Genomic DNA, 14,795 nt, shown 5'->3' on the forward strand with positions numbered 1-14,795 from the left:
GCCCTTAAAACCAGGTTCAAGTGGGCTAGAGACTCTTATTTGCTTGTCGGATTGGAAAGCCTGGTTGTCTTTGAACCTATGGATAATCTTGAAAAAAAATCAAGGGCTTCATAGAAAAACTAGGTAACAAATCTGGGTGTTATTCTGTATGAAGCCTGAGGTTTGATAAACAGATAATCGCAGTGGTTAAATCCTGCTTCTTTCAGCTTCGACTTTTAAAAACATTTAAATCTATTCTATCTAGGAAAAATGTTGAAATAATAATTTATGCTTTTATCACCACTAGGTTAGACTATTGTCACTCACTACGCTTTGGGATTAGTCAGAAAACCTTATCCCGGTTACAAGTAGTTCAAAATGCTGCTGCAAGACTTTTAACAGGTACCAAGAAACATGACCACATTACACCAGTCTTAAGCTCTTAGCACTGGTTGCCTGTGCACGATCAAGTCACTTTTAAAACTTTTCTCTTGGTTTTTAAATATCTAAATGGCCTGGCACCTTCTTATCTGTCAGACATGCTGATTGAGCATCAGCCTGGTCGGTCTCTTCAGTCATCTAACCAGAGATTATTATGCATCCCTAAGTCGAGGCTGAAATGCAGAGGTGACCGTGCCTTCGCAGTAGCTGGTCCTATGGTTGTGGAATGCTCTGCCCCTCTGTATTAGATCGGTTTGTTTCATCTCTCTGTTTTTAAATCTAGGTTGAAAACTTACCTTTTTGGTTTGGCATTTTATCAATGAAAATTGCCGGTTTTAGCTATAATTTTATATTTTTCTTTATTGTTATGTGTATCATGCAGCACATCGGTCAACCTCTGGTTGTGCTATATAAATAAAGTTGACATTGACATGAACTCCAGATTACTCTGGCAACTGACTTACACAGCAGATACCCTTCCAGCTGCAAGCCACACATTCTCCTCTTAACATACTGCAGCCTATTTAGTTTATCCAGTTAACTTATATTGCATATCATTGGATTGCAATGTGGGGACACCGGATCACCTGGAGGAAACCCACATAGACACAGGGAGAACATGCAAACTCCACACAGAAAGGCCTTCTGGTCCAGCCAATACTCGCACCAGCAACCTTCTTGCTGTCATTGTTAAAACCAAGAGTCAATCAATCTCTACAACTCTGACAATGAAAACAGCTGAAACACTGTGCAACAATGATCAGTTTAGAAGGCTTTTCAATCCACATATCAGCAACTAATACTATACTTTGACTACAGTAACACTAAAGTATAGCTTAAGTGAAACAGATGTCACGTGCGGGGATCAAAGCGAGTAAAAACAGGATCCAACGAGGATCCAAGTGCAGGTAAAATAACATTATATTTAAGGCTGGTCCAAAAAGGGCAATCCAAAAACGTGGTCAAAAAACTGGCATAAGGTCGAAATAGGCAGCAAACAGGATCAAACAATAAGCAAGGCTAAGATCATAAACAAACAATTGGTGTGTGTGACATGGCCTGATAGGATTTGTAGTTCCTAAACAAGACGTATGTAGTTCATGAACTGAAATGACAATTTCGAACAAAACAAAGTTTGTTTAGAGTTTGATTCAGCACTTCAAAACAACTGACCTAATCAAACCACGCTGTGGCTCCCAGACACCTTTGAGCTATCATTGGTTTATGACGATTATGAAATTGGTGGGTGTGTTCTAGAACTTGTTTCTCATTCTACTGAGTTCAGAGAGGAGAACAACATTGACACACCAGAACAAAACCGAAACACCAAGTTAGCAACATGAATACTTCGGAGAGTTGAGAAGCAGATCTGATGTACAGATGTATCCGTACCTGTATTATAGCTTGAATGACTCAGAATGGGTCACGCATACCAGACGAGAAGCATCATAGAAGCCCCAGTTAGGTTAAAGTTCACTATGATTGCGAGTTAACTTTTGTTTTTAAATCCATTTTGATTTTGTTAATGGAAATGTACATGTGGATCATGGGACCTGATTTGGTCAACTCAAGCTACTATCAAATGTGCATTTCTTAGAAAAAAAAGCATATATTCACGTTATTAGATGCTTTTATATAAATATATCAATTTTTCATATAGGCGATGCGGTGGCGCAGTAGGTCGTGCTGTCGCCTCACAGCAAGAAGGTTGCAGGTTCGAGCCTCGGCTGGGTCAGTTGGCATTTCTGTGTGGAGTTTGCATGTTCTCGCCATGTTCGCTTGGATTCCTTCGGGTGCTCCGGTTTCCCCCACAAGTCCAAAAACATGCGGTACAGGTGAATTGGGTGAGCTAAAATTGTCAGTAGTGTAATATGTGTGTATGAGAGTGTTTGGGTGTTCCCCAGTGATGGGTCGCAGCTGGAAGGGCATCCGTTGTGTAAAACATATGCTGGATAAGTTGGTGGTTCATTCCGCTGTGGCGACCCCAGATTAATAAAGGGACTAATTTTTATTTAGTTTAACAACAAAAGATCGGTAAACAGCGCTATTCCGCCTAGCCTGCTTTACTGAGCTGAAGTTGGTTTAATATTCACATTGGTTCATTTTTGAACAATGACAACCTGTGACGCGCTCCCTATATTGTTTACATGCAATATAGCCAGTGTGGCTTAGTAATAAGTGTAATTCCTGTACGCCACTGGCCATCCACTAAGCCTACAGTAGTTGCTTTAGGTCAAAGCGCATGAGAGAGTGAGATCAGCAATCCTTGCATGCATAAAATCACATTATGACGAGTTTTGCTTGCTATACGACTGAAAACCTGCTAGATAATTATAAAAGTATTGTTTTTAAGAGTAAGAAGCTGTCTGTCAGATAGATGTATGTCCTACACTTGTTGGGTGTGTGCTTGTGTGAGAAAAATCCTGTCAGCTGTCAGCATGGTGTCTGTGTTGCCCTGCTCCCATCGCTTTACAAGATCAATGAGTCCCAGCGGGCTCTCCATGCCACCCCTCCCTAAAACACACTGGCAAACAACTTTAATTTTCTACCATCAAAAACCGCTTGTAATTTCTTTGAAAAGCAGCATTTACAACCCTCAAAGTTTCTTATTCGAAAATGTTCATCGTTTAACAAAGCTTTCATGTTAGTCATTATTATCGAACTACAATCCTTTCTCCCTGCTTTGAACCCACCAGTGTTATTTGCTCTCTGCATCTTGCATGCATTTCGGCAGTTTGTTTGTCTAACGATTCAGGAAACTAAGAGAGACGGAATGCACTCGTGCGTTTATTTCAGTGACAGCGTTCATAAAGCAACACTCGTTCAGCTGTGAACTAGATGAGGAATAGCTGAAATTTCTGAGTCATATTTTCCCCTCGCCTCGTCTGACAGAATGGATTCATGACTCGCGTGTAGCTCTTACAGACACGAGGGCGTCAATGCTTAATGGAAAAGGTCGAATCAGTGACCAAGAGCAAAATGAAAACAGCCTTGAGGAATCCACGGCATCAAAGGCCTCGGAATTCAAGTGTTGATCCATTATTTCCGTCAAAACCATTACCTGAGAAAACAAGCATGAGGAACGGCCAACAGATGTTTCTCACTAAGAGTGTGCGTGTCTGTACGCTGTGACTGATATCTAAAATATTAATTTGTCAGACAAATTCTTTACTTCTAAATTTACATGAAATCTAATAATAATAATAATAATAATAATAAATAAAATGTATTTACTTCAGAAACAAAATATTAGATTGTAGTGTTCCTACATCAGATTTCTTCTCATATCACCATCTTCCTGTTTGCATCAGAACTCAGTTATCAAAAACAGTCATATCAGTTCTCAAAGTCCAATGTGAGTGCAGACCTCTGGCTAGAAAAATCTTATGTTGATTTCATATTATAACCATTAACTGTTATACTAATAAAATAAATTATAATTGTATTTATTTTGGTAGGAAAAAATCTATTAAGATCCATTAACTGTGCAGGCTTCCGTTTCCATTTTGTGGATTTTTTTACCTTAATCTTTTTTTCTGTTCAGACTCCAGTCAATTAAGTTTACAAGAACAAGGTTGCAATATTTGAAAGAATTCTTTAAGAGATGCAAGCATGTTTGAAGTACATAAACAATGAGAACACTGCATGGACAGAGCGGCGCACCACTACATACTCATTTTTGGTTGTTTTCAAGTATACAGTGGGGAAAATAAGTATTGAACACGTCACCATTTTTCTCAGAAAACATATTTCTAAAGGTGCCGTTGACTTGAAATTTTCCCCAAATGTTGGTAACAGCCAAAGAAATCCATATATGGAAAAAAGAAAACAACTCTAATTAGTTTACAAATTAAGATGTAATAAAAATGACGCAGGGAAAAAGTATTAAACACATAAAAAAGAGTGTAGAAAGAAAGTGAAAGACCAGACAGCAGCTGAAATCTCTCAGTAGTTCTTCAGCAATCCTCTACTCTTTGTCATTGTAAATTAATATTAGCTGCTTAAAGTCTTTAAGCTGCCATCACCAGAAAAGACTTTTATATAGAAGTATTAAATACATTTCAGTAGTTCAGTACTTTCTTTTTGTGTCATTTCCTTGTTCTTACCCACAACAAATTTTTCAGATTTATTTTGTTTACTTTTATTTTATGTTTGTATTGTTTGGGTTTTTACCAAAGTCTGGTTCAATTCCAGGTCAACAGCTCCTTTAGAAATATTACTCCCAGGAAAAACATATTGTGGGTTTATAAAGCATGAAATTGGCCTGTGAAATGAAACTAAATATTATATTATATTACACACACACATACATATATATATATATATATATATATATATATATATATATATATATATATATATATATATATATATATACATATATACACACACACACATTATTTTAATCCCAGAGTCTCTGTAAACAGTCTCAGGATTCCTATATAAAAATAATGGATGATATTAAGATATCAAATTGGTAATCTGTGAATAGTCAAACTGACTGATCAAACACAAACGATTTTATATATAACATCCATATAGCAATTGGATTTACAATTCACCACAGACATCCTAACTCTCCACTGTAAACAAAGTATCAGTTAAGGTGAAAGATTGAAAGCTATCATATTCCACTGAAGGTCTAAAATATGGTTCACTTACTGTACTTTTGTCCTATGTAATCACAATTTAAGAGTTCACACTTAGATAATGCTCAACTATAATAGCAGGTTTGGTATGCTGTCCCAGGAGAGAAACCTGAGCTTGGAGATAGATGAGCCCAAGGTTCCCGTCTGGTCAAAGAGCATTAGAAGGGATACGAGATCAGGTATTTCTCGAGAGCCCCCATTTATACTTTGGCTAATATGGTGATTCTGATTTATTCAGTATGTACGTGTTAAGTACTTGTGACTGTTATCACAATTCGTTTATGTGCAACTTTTTAGACTGTGGGAGGAAACCGGAGTACCCAGAGAAAACCCATGCGAACACGGGGAGAACATACAAACTCCGCGCAGGAAGTGCTGACTGGCTCAATTAGAACTTGAACCTTTGGCCGTCCTGCTGTGCCAGCCACTGAGCCACTGAGAAGGGAAGGATAGAGTTTTTTTTTTCCAAAAACGAAGATAGGGAATAAAGTTTAGGCAGGATATTAATAGTAGTTTTAGAATGATCTGATAGGCTAGCTAATGATTAACGATAAGGATCAGCTGTAGTCGATTATATCACACGCTCCTTTTGAAATTAGTTTGTGAAACTTCACTTATTTCTACATAAATTTCTACAAAAAGTAATTTATACAGAATCGGTAAATCTATGTATGTAATGACTGAGGCAAGTACAATAAAAGTAACTGCAATTAAATTACCTAAAAATTACAAGCATGCCTTGTTTCCTTGAGTGGTTACGTTCAGTTCACCTTAATCAGGCTTATATTTTTACTTGCAGCCATTCCGAATGCAGCAGTCAATGTAATCATCGCTTAGAAGACAAAGTCATAGGGACTGTTGACATATAGCAACTTTTGTAAACACAAGCTCATTATTTCAAATATAGACGTACTGCAAGTGCACGCAAGGACATGCAGCAGATTCTGTTCTTGCTTCTTAGCATGTGACTGCTTGTCACAAAAAGACAAGCTTTGCATGTGCCAATGACGATTCTCTGTAAACCAATCAGCATTCGGCTGTAGGTCTACCTCCACCTTTTTTGGTACAGTTCTGCTGTGCTAGGTACTCTTTGTAAAGGATGCCAAAAAAGTGGTATGGTACAGTTCACATTCTGGAAACTTTGACGGTGAAAACGAACATTAAAGGTGCAGTATGTAAGTTTGACACCCAGTGGTTGAAGTAGGTATTGCACTCCTGGATCAAAACAAACAAGTGCAGGTTGCCAGATTGATGACCAACAGTAATAAGTCTGACTCTGGTCTGACGATCGAGTCTAAAGGCTGATTTAAATTATGTTCTATATAAAAGCAATGCCATGCGATAGAAGGAATATCTTTAATATTCAAAGGAGGTTTTTGTCCTAATCAGCACCTCGAATTGATATATTAGAAACGGCATCTACTTCTTGCAGCTAAATTACGATGGCCAAGAGAGATTAGCGCACTGCAATTTAAGAAAGCAGAAAGCACATGCAATTACAAAAAAAACACCAGCAAATAAAGAAAAGACCTTCATCTATTTGACAGCACGTTCCAAATTCTCACAACATAAACAACTGAAGAAATGCGAAGCAATCGGTCACATTACACAAAACTTAGGAAACATGCAGCAATTAGTCACGACACAAACTACTGAAGAAACGAGCTGCAATTAGTCACGACACTTGCAAATATCCACGTGACACATTGGAAATGTTTCAAGGCGACCCATAACCATGACGGACCCTTCTGAGATATGGATGTTGTGTAATCAGGATATTGAAATAAATCCTTAAAACATTTCCATTGTGTTTAGTGGATGTTTGCAAGTGTCGTGACTAATTGCTGTGCGTTTCTCAGTTGTTTAAAATTGATTAAGATCGTTTCTTTATTTGCTGGTGTTTTTTTGTAAATCGCATGTGCTTTCTTAAATTGCAGCATGTTAAGCTCTCTCGGCTACTATAGAATACTGACAATGATCACCTCAGGTACAGCTCATGTGCTTTATTCAGTGTCAAATGCTAATAATGTGAGTTTGAATGCCATTTAACATGACATTTATTGCCAGACTATTAATAGCAGCAGCAAATAGTTCACCTCAGATCTTGAAAATAAAATGAAAGGTTTCAAATGGAACTTTAGAACTGTGAAATAATGCAAACCAACACATATCAGTGATTTAGCATCTACATTGAATACTGTTGAAGAGGTTTAATATGTATAAATTAGATTATAAACCTTACCATTTCGTGAGTGAGTGCATATTCTGTGCTTCTGAATGGCTGTATTTAAATTTCTGTTGTGTTTCGTCTGGTGCAAACAGCCAAATTGCTTATTACTGTAAATCTCGTCAGGTAGTATGTTGTTAGGACACGGGAGTACAATGTAACCTGCTCACCTAATGTTTACATTCATAATATTTACATTATTTGCCAATTAATCACCTGTGGAACATGTGGAACTCTGAACCTGCATCTCATTACGGAGTCTGCTACTGTCCACCGGAGGTCGCATTCCGGTCATGGACGAATGCTTTGAGAGCCTTTCCGAATGATTGAAATACATGGTTTTCCAACAAGGCAACCAGGGGTGCTGAAATATAATTGGCTAAAGTGACAGTGGGCAGGTTAAAAGAACCAAAACAAAGACAGTCGTTCCGGCACGTAACTCACATTTTCAAAGCAGAATATCTGAATTTAGCATTGTTTTTCAAATAAACAAGAACGTTCACCAAGCATGTTTCTTAAATACCTGCAAACATATTATGGCATGTTTATGCTTTAGAATAGTCAAGAACATACAGCACCTTTAATGTGTGCCATAATGTTATTACATTACATATCCACTCAAAACTTTACTTTAGAAAACATTTACTTTGTAACTTGCTACACACAACACTTCTTACATGTTTGGAGGACTGCCTGAGGAAGAGTAATTTAACAACAAATACTATTTAACAAACAAGTGCTAGTTTTGTGTGAACAATCAAATACTTGTTGCAATACTTGACCAAATAAATTCTCTCGAAAAAACATTCAGACTGATATGTACCAAGAAAGTCTGACTTTAATCAGATTTTAAAGTACTTAAACAAACAATGTTGATTTGGTGCCTGTCTAATCCAGCTCCAAGTGCCAAAAAGTGCATCTCCGCCTAATAAATATTTTGCATTCATGGATAGTTATGTAATTTCACGCAACATATTTCATTTAGTGCAGTACTTGGCGAAAGATCTATTCATTTGCAAGCGCACGCTTTAGGAGTCCAAACGCTAATGTTCCAGTGAGTTTAATGAGTTGGATCTGGCCAGTAGTGAGAGGGATGAGAGGCTGAGCTGATGACAGCTGCTCTATAAAAGTAAATCTCTCCTCATGCCTGTACTGTGAGAAAGCGTTCGCTCCCTCTTGAGTGTCCTGGCACGCTGACCTACCCTCATGCTTCCTGCTGTGCTCCAAACACATTAACACAGCAGGAATGTGTGGCCATCGTGTGCAAGTGTGAAGGCGGTGGTTTGAATTCTGGCTTGCGGTTCTCATGGATTTGACATGATACCGGAGAGGCTGTGAATGTGTGTGTAGGAGAGGATGAGAGAGACACAACAATTTACTTGTCCTCCCTTTCCATCTCCTCTTCTGTCAGCCAGCACAGCTCGTCAGCAGTACTTCCTCCATCTAAATGACAAACAACAGCTTCCATCCCCAAACACTCTCATCCAATCGATTATCTCAACTCACTCTTGAGTAAAAGCTCATAGGAGGTTGGATAAATTATGATTGTTTGCGCTAATTTTTTGTACTGTCACTATTAAAGTGCCACAGCAAAAGAAATGCAATACACTCACTGGGCCACTTTATTAGATGCACCTTACTAGTACCGGTCAATGCCACGAAGGATTAAGGGAGTTCTGTGCCTTCAGAACTCCCTTAAACCTTTGTGGCATAGATTTAATAAAGTACTGGAAATATTCCTCAGACATTTTGGTCTATATTGACATAATAGCATCATGCAGTTGCTGCAGATTTGTCGGCTGCATATCCATGATGCGAATCTCCAGTTCCACCACCTCCCTAATGCTCTATTGGATTAAGTGTTAAGTGAGTGAGTTGTGGTCTTCTACTGCTGCAACCTATCCTTCTCAAGGTTCAACATGTTGTGTGTACAGAAATGCTCTTCTGCATACCTCGGTTGTAATGAGTGATGATTTGAGTTACTGTTGCCTTTTTCGAACCAGTTTGGCCATTCTCTTCTGATCTCTGGCATCAACAAATGCATTTGCACCTACAGAACTGCCGCTCACTGGATATTTTTTCTTTTTCAGACCATTCTCTGTAAACCCTAGAGATAGTTGTTAGTGAAAATCCCAGTAGATCAGCAGTTTCTAAAAATACTCAGACCAGTCTGTCTGGCACCAACAACCATGCCGCATTCAAAGTCCCTTAAATCACCTTTCTTCCCCATTCTGATGCTTGGCTTGAACTGCAGCATATTGTCTTGGCCATGTCTACATAGTTGCTGCCATATAAATGGCTGATTGGACATTTGCATTAACGAGTAGTTGGACAGGTGTACCTAATAAAGTGGACTGAGTGTATATAGACAGTACAGTATCATTCATAAAATTGAGATGGGTCAAAAGCTTGGGGTGAGTAGAAATTTTTTTTTTTTTTATAAGTTTGAACTTATATTATAGAAACAAACTATAAAAAAAAGTTTTCACTATTTCCACAAGAAACTTTAGGCAGCAAACTGTTTTCAGCATAGGAAATATGAAATGTGAAATTAAATGTGCCCTAGATAATTAAGACTGGTAAAGGTTAGACTGGAAGAAAGTCCAGTGCGGTGATCAAATGAATCAAGATTCCTTGTGCATCACATACTGTAGAAGGCAGATTACCAACAGAGGCATTGGCACCTGGATACACTGCTGAGTCAAAGAAGCCTGTGGTAGTGCTTTTATGCTGTGTCCAATGTTTTCTTGGGACACTTTAGCCCTAACATCTCAATAAAACTTCTTCTGAGAGCTGGGACCAAGTGTGCCACTTAATTGTTTGCTGTTAGCGATGGTTATTACCTACAGTAACGTGTCTTGCCACACTGCAATAAATGTCAAGGTGTTGTTCAAGAAACATGCTAATGAAATTCTTTTAATACCTAGGCCCCCTAAATCACCTGACATGAACCCAATCAAACATTTATGGTTCAACTTCATCACTACCACCTGTCCATGTATGGTATCTGGATGACCTAATGCAAATATTATGTTACTAGAGCTTTATCATTACTACGTTCAATCAATGTCTTGCCATGTGGACAATGTTTTATGGACTGGAAATCTTACAGGTTATTAGGCAGATGGTCATAATGTAATGGCGCATCAGTGTGTGTCTATAATTCAGTGGTGTGAAAAAGTGTTTGCCACTAACAAATTTTTTTGCATGTTTGTCACACTTTGTTTCAGATCATCAAACCAATTTAAATATTAGTCAAATATTATGCAAGCAAATACATCATGCAGTTTTAAATGAAGGTTTTTATTATTAAGGGACAGCAAAATACAGAATTGCATAGCCCTGTGTGAAAATGTGTTTTGTGTAAACCTAATTACTCCAACTGGTAGCGCCACCCTTAGCAGCAATAAATGCAATCAAGCGTTTTTGATAACTTGCAACAAGTCTGTACAGCACAGTGTAGAAATTTTGGCTCACTCATTCTTGCAGAATTGTTGTAATTGAGCCACAATGGAGGGTTTCCGAGAATGGACTGCCTTTTTAAGGTCATGCCAGAGCATCTCAATTGGATTTAGATCAGGACTTTGACTAGGCCACTCTAAAGTCTTTATTTAGTTTTTACAGCCATTCAGAATTGCACTTGCTTATGTGCCTTGAATCAATGTCCTGCTGCAGAACTCAAGCTTCTGGATTTTTTGTAACAGCAGAATTTGTGGTTTCATTTATCTTTAAGTCTTTTAGGTCATGAAGCAGCAATACAGCCCCAGACCATCACACTACCACCACCAGGTTTTACTATCTTGTCAGTCCACAGAGTATTTTTCCAAAATTCTAAGAAATCATCAAAATGTTTCCTGTAAAAACTGAAAGGAGTCATTTAAATTTGTTTGATGCTCTGAAACAAAGTCTGCCAAACATGAAATAACAATGCCAGAGTAATTGGCGGTTCCAAACTGAAGGAAGGTGAGTGCATGAATTACTAAATATTCCATGTCAACCAAAACTGATAAATGCCATAGTACCAATATATTTAACAAATGTAAACACATATTTAGCCAAAGAAAAAAAATTATGTCAAAGCCAAAAATGGTTTTAAATGTTAAACAATTTAGGGCTATAAAACACGGATGTTAAGTTTGATCATTTAATAACATGAAGTTATTAAGTAACAAAATGTAACGAAGAGAGTAACAGCATTAACAATTAAATTTAATAATGAAATATAACAATTGTCAGGTTGAATTCAAGTTGTGTACGCAATCTGGGTGTCCTTATCAACAATCACCTCACACTGGACAAACATGTTTCTTCTGTTGTCACCTCAAGTTTTTTCCAACTCCATTTACTCTCCAAAATAAAACACTTTTGCCTGAAAAGTCACGTAAAACAGTGATCCACGCTTGAACAACTTCACGCTTGAATAACTGTAATTCTCTACTGTATGACATCTCTAAATAGCTTGACTTGAAGTGGTCCAGAATTCTGTGGCCAATTTCTTTACTTACTTTATTGTCTACCAGTGGAAATTTATCTTTGGCTCAACCACACAACAAAAATACATTCAATGTCATCACATAAATCACATTTTAAAAACTCTATTTAAAACCCTACACATACTTAGAACCCAGTATTTAAAATTCTAATGGCAGTCGGCAAAACGGACCTTTGACATATTTCTTTACACGAGGTTGCCTAAAATGTCTTCTTGATGGCAAGAGCTGAAATTTTATATTTAAGGTATGGGAACAATCCTCAATAATGACATGTGCTTTCGGTTTAATTCTCAATGAACAAATTTCATTTGGTTGTCTTTGTGCTTTACCTACCATTGCACTGGCAATTTTTACTACACAATACAGTTTTTGCTTTTCCTTAATTGGCAACAGTAGATACCATGCAATCATGTTAAATTTCACAACACTTTCAACCAAGTTCTTGTATACCATCACCAGAACATCTTGACACCAAATTGTTTTAACCTCCTAATGCCATCATTAAATGTTCCTAAATATTTAAAACATCCAACTGTCTCTATTTCATGTTCCTCAAGGACCAGAGGTTTCAACCCTTGATTAAGAACTAGTTTATTTCTACTAATTATCATCTCCTTGGTTTTATTGAAATTTATCTCCAGTGAACTCCTTTTACACCAATTTTGAATTTTTGCTGTTTTAGTCAACCGGCCTACAAGTGCCATATCATCTGCATATTTAAATGACTTAAAACCTAAATCCTGGATCTCAAGTTCATTTGTGTAAAGAGAGAAAAGGGTGATAAAATGCTTCCTTGTGGAACTCCTGAAAAACAATCGCAAATATGACTGTCACTCTCATCCTACACTCCTTCCATTAGCTTCCCATCCATTTCAGGATTGAGATCAAGATTCTACTGTTTGTGTTCAAGTGCCTACACAATTTGGCGCCTAAATATGTATCAGATCTCCTGCATCACTATAATCGTCCAAGAAGTTTAAGAGCTTCCATTTTGAATTTATTGAAAGTCCCTACTTTGAGGCTGAAACGCAGGGAAGACTGAAGAGCATTTCTGGTGCCTGTACAACTCAGAATGGTCACCTCATTACCTGTTTTTAAATCTCTTCTTTTTAGCTTTTAACAAGTATTAATCTGCTGTTAATGTTTGTTTTTTACTTGTCTGCACTTGCTTAATTAAGCAGTTATTGCTATTTGTACGTTCTTTACCTCTTATTTATTTATTTTACATTTTATGTACAGCACTTTGGTGTACCCTAGCTGTTTTTTGAAAGTGCTATATAAATTCAATAAACTTAAACTTAATATTGTTGACGATACCCTTAAAACCTCGTAATCTATCCACCAGAGAGCAATGCACATTTTATTTTCTTCTTCATATTTGTACTAAATTTGTCAAACCTATGCTTGGGAAACATGTTTTGCTGCATAGGCCTGGCTGTGAGTAAAACCAATAACCTTCTGTCCTGGATCAGACCAGCAGTCCAAAAGTAAATCTAGCAGCTCTGAGCCGAGACGAGCGCTGTGCAAGAGGCCACCGTCTCCCTCAGGACACTGGAGTAAAAGCAGCTTACAGCTCCATATTCATTATTTACGTCTCTCCCACTATGATTAATTCACAGGGGACGGGTGTACTCGGATATAAGAGTGGAAAAGTAAATCACATTCCAAGAACCTGTCATGTGTATTGCTGGTTATATGATCTGCGGTTGCATCTTCCAGCACTAGTGTGACTGTGTTGTAGTTAGCATTGTGACAGCTTGTACACTCTGGTATAACATCACCTCAAACAGGCTATTGTTACACGCTGCGCTGTACAATCACTTAGTAGTTGTTTTCCCGCAGCTATTCAGAGAGGTAAACTGAACAGTCAGGTTTGTGTAAACAGAAAAGAGCAGAGTAGAGTATTAAAAGTCTGACAGATATAGATAAAAAAGTCTCACTTTATCCTTGGAAAGACTTCAGTCTAGTCAACATATAAGACACAATAGTAAAAACATTATTCATCATCAATGGCACTACAGCACTATGAAGAGCACTCTGAGATTCACATAGACTGTCTGAAGCAAACTAGGGAGGAAATGAATTTTTTACATTTTAATGCAAGTTCTTTGTCCTCTTCAGTCAATCAGACATTCTTCCCTTCTAACTTCCCTTGTCTGGTTTTCAACCTTGAGGTCAGCAGAGATCCAGGTAGGTTTGAGGAACATTTCTTGTACGATTTAAAAATATTTTTTTCTAGAAATGCTGTCTAGACCTATATCAAATATGCAGGTTCTCTTATGCATGAAGAATTAAGTGAAATATGACCTGAACACAAAAGGTGACCTCAGCAGGGACTTCTTTCGGCTTTGATAAATGTCAATAACTACACAATAGGGCAGATTCGTTTGATTTATATGGACTAAATGGTTGTGGTAGTATATTATGATCGTATGTGACATTTATCCTACAGTAAAATATAGCTTTTTGAAAAAAAGCATACTGAAATCCAGTGTGGCAAAGTAACATTCCAAATATTCAAATTACTGTAATCGAGTAGTTTTTCTCAGGAATTTTTAGAGGGGTTGTATTGTTTTTTTAGTGTTGTATTGATATTTTTACTCCACTACATTGCTTCCACCTGCAGCCACTACTTTATTTTTTCTTGTCTATGGTGATTGGCTGAGTAGGTCCTGCAATGCCTGTCCAATCAAACTGCACATAGAAAATAAAATCGCATCACACCTCAAGACATGGGCACTACATAAATGCAGCAAACGGTTTGAAAGCATTAAAAGTGTCCAAGGAGATGGCCAAAACCTTTACACACAATGACCCAGAGCCTGTTTAGACCAAAGATGCCCAAAGTAGTGCCTAAAGGCCAAAGTTGGCCTTGCCAATTTGTTTGGAGTGGCAGTCCTTCTGCTGACATCAACCTGTGGGCTTCCATAGCAAATGCATATTAATACCCTCTCTTGTTGTTAGTTTGCCATGAGAGAATGATGCGCATAAGAAAGCCCTGACCCT

General features: G+C 37.6%; 1 protein-coding gene across 2 annotated transcripts in view; it reads right to left on the bottom strand.

The window, feature by feature from the left end:
* The window catches only part of abcb6b (ATP-binding cassette, sub-family B (MDR/TAP), member 6b), a 67,362-nt gene that overhangs the window by 39,835 nt on the left and 12,732 nt on the right, over window positions 1–14,795 (bottom strand). The window lies entirely within an intron of this gene.

The sequence above is a fragment of the Danio aesculapii genome, chromosome 9 (genome assembly GCF_903798145.1).
Source record: "Danio aesculapii chromosome 9, fDanAes4.1, whole genome shotgun sequence".
NCBI classification, from domain to species: Eukaryota; Metazoa; Chordata; class Actinopteri; order Cypriniformes; family Danionidae; genus Danio; species Danio aesculapii.